Here is a 3,357-nt window from a genome sequence, read left to right as displayed (position 1 = left end):
ACACCCACAGTGGTCCACCCAGTATCAACACAGGACGCAACGCCACGCCACAACACAAAAGGTACAAGTAATAAAATACCCTTTGGCCACACTCCTTATAAAGGCATCGAACCAACCCACCACCTGACACCAGCCAAACGTACATCCTGATTTGACACATCTCTGGCAACCTAACCCACGTTGGCCCTTAACCTAACCCACGTTGGCCCTTAACCTAACCCACGTTGGCCCTTAACCTAACCCACGTTGGCCCTTAACCTAACCCACGTTGGCCCTTAACCTAACCCACGTTGGCCCTTAACCTAACCCACGTTGGCCCTTAACCTAACCCACGTTGGCCCTTAACCTAACCCACGTTGGCCCTTAACCTAACCCACGTTGGCCCTTAACCTAACCCACGTTGGCCCTTAACCTAACCCACGTTGGCCCTTAACCTAACCCACGTTGGCCCTTAACCTAACCCACGTTGGCCCTTAACCTAACCCACGTTGGCCCTTAACCTAACCCACGTTGGCCCTTAACCTAACCCACGTTGGCCCTTAACCTAACCCACGTTGGCCCTTAACCTAACCCACGTTGGCCCTTAACCTAACCCACGTTGGCCCTTAACCTAACCCACGTTGGCCCTTAACCTAACCCACGTTGGCCCTTAACCTAACCCACGTTGGCACCTTAACCTAACCCACGTTGGCACCTTAACCTAAGTTACGCTGCACCTTAACCTAAGTTACGCTGCACCTTAACCCAAGTTACGCTGCACCTTAACCCAAGTTACGCTGCACCTTAACCCAAGTTACGCTGCACCTTAACCCAAGTTACGCTGCACCTTAACCCAAGTTACGCTGCACCTTAACCCAAGTTACGCTGCACCTTAACCCAAGTTACGCTGCACCTTAACCCAAGTTACGCTGCACCTTAACCCAAGTTACGCTGCACCTTAACCCAAGTTACGCTGCACCTTAACCCAAGTTACGCTGCACCTTAACCCAAGTTACGCTGCACCTTAACCCAAGTTACGCTGCACCTTAACCCAAGTTACGCTGCACCTTAACCCAAGTTACGCTGCACCTTAACCCAAGTTACGCTGCACCTTAACCCAAGTTACGCTGCACCTTAACCCAAGTTACGCTGCACCTTAACCCAAGTTACGCTGCACCTTAACCCAAGTTACGCTGCACCTTAACCCAAGTTACGCTGCACCTTAACCCAAGTTACGCTGCACCTTAACCCAAGTTACGCTGCACCTTAACCCAAGTTACGCTGCACCTTAACCCAAGTTACGCTGCACCTTAACCCAAGTTACGCTGCACCTTAACCCAAGTTACGCTGCACCTTAACCCAAGTTACGCTGCACCTTAACCCAAGTTACGCTGCACCTTAACCCAAGTTACGCTGCACCTTAACCCAAGTTACGCTGCACCTTAACCTAACTTACGCTGCACCTTAACCTAACTTACGCTGCACCTTAACCTAACTTACGCTGCACCTTAACCTAACTTACACTGCACCTTAACTGTCACATGTAACGTCACAGGAATGTAGCTTTGCCTAACAGCAACCCTCTGAACATAGTTCACTGCTTGGATCCTCTGGTGTCATGTGTATTTCTTGATGCCATGGTGCGTACCCTCACATAAAGGTCTTTCGAGTGTTGCGTACTTTCTACACAGTCCCGCTAACCACTGGAAGGGTGTACCGCTACAGAACGAATATCGCCCTCCCCTCCTGCCCTTCCAAGCTGGTCGGTCAGGCGTTTGTTTGTGAAATGAGCCTTGCAGCTGTTCAGTTGCATTCGGTTGTCGATGCAGTCAGTGTACGTTGTGGTACGGCCTGTGTGGACTGTCCGCTGATGTACGCGTAACCCACACTGATCATCCGTCGTTACGTACTGAGTGACATAATGTGGCACATGCTTGACCGTACACCGGCTGCGCCCTACAATGGCGAATCATAAGGGCCATATGTTGTGCACGATGCTACTTGTCTCGTCTCCCCATTACAGCGAGATTGCACTGTTGTACGCCGTACAGACATGTGGTAGGTAGGTACGGACGAAAGTATTGCATGTTGGCCCCCCCCCCCCCCCCCCCTCCTCCCTCTGCCGGGAATCAGCGTGAGCCGTCTGTTGATGTAGCGACGAGGGTTTTCCTATTTAATCGTATTGCCCCACACAACATGATAGCACGGTGGACCGCGTTCCACATCTGCGACATGCTACAGAGGCCGGTTGACAGTCGACCGCGCAAGGGACATTGCACACGTGCGCGGACCATCTTCCACGTGTTCTCTCGTGTACATGCCGCAGTGTGTATGTGGGCTGATGTAGCGTGTCGTGACACATAACATGCAGGCATGCCAGAATCGTAGATTTCGCAAATGTAGATTGACGTATACGTTTGCTGCCAAAGATCCGCAAATGAACTGGAAATCAGTTGTTGAGCGGTTGTTCGCGCTGCAGGTGCATCGGTGATAGCGACGATCGGTACATCTATGAACCGGTTGTTTCGGCGGTACCCGCCATGCCCCCGAACCTGAGTTGGCCATGTGGGTATGAAGCGATACGAGGCTGTGGCTTGGCGGGACAGTCCCCGGCCGGTGAGGGGGGGCCGCCCGGCGTGCTGGCCGCGCGCTGCGTGAGCGCACGCACTACAGCCGGCTGGTGGGGGGCGCCCAGTGGCAGGAGCGCCGGCCGACGGGCCCGGCTGGCGTCCCAGCTATGCGCCGGCGCACCCTGCGCGCGGCGCCAGGCGGCCAAAGTGGGTTCTGCCGAGCCCGGTGCGAAGCGCGGTGGACATCTGCAGTGTGCTGGTCCGATTGCGGACTGTGTGCGTTGAGGATGCGCCGCCGCCCGGCACTCGGCGTCGCGACGCCGTCTGCTGCTCGGTCGCCCCCAGCGGTTCTCGCAGGTGGTTTGTATCGCAGCTCTGCGGACGTGTTGGCGCGTGCGCTGTGCTGGGAGAGTTCGCTTCTGCACCCAAGTGGGGCTTTGCCCTTCTGTGGCGCTGGCGTTGGAGCTGCCGGTCACCGTAGGTGGCGCGTGTTGTTTCCCGCCGGCAATGCCACGACAGCACGCTCCCGGGCCTCTGTCGGCAGCGGCAAGCTCAGTTGGGAGCACGGGTGTTCGCACTGAAAGCGTCTACTCGCCCATCTCCGGGCGATTGCGCCTCTCTCGAACCCGACCAAGTACTTAGGACGGCGCTGCGCGCCGCCGGGACCTGAGAGGGTTTCGAGGTGTATCGTGCAGGGGAGCTCAGCCTCCTCCTGTTTGCAGAATAATTGAGCGGACGCTTGCGTGTTCGCGCGGGCCCTCGGGACACACTCCCGGGCGGCCGGCTGCTCAGCTCTCGTTGACGCAGC

This window comes from Schistocerca gregaria, unplaced genomic scaffold, assembly GCF_023897955.1.
Source record: "Schistocerca gregaria isolate iqSchGreg1 unplaced genomic scaffold, iqSchGreg1.2 ptg001432l, whole genome shotgun sequence".
Lineage (NCBI taxonomy): Eukaryota > Metazoa > Arthropoda > Insecta > Orthoptera > Acrididae > Schistocerca > Schistocerca gregaria.
The sequence above is the reverse complement of the archived record's forward strand: the minus strand, read 5'-3'. Positions refer to the sequence as shown.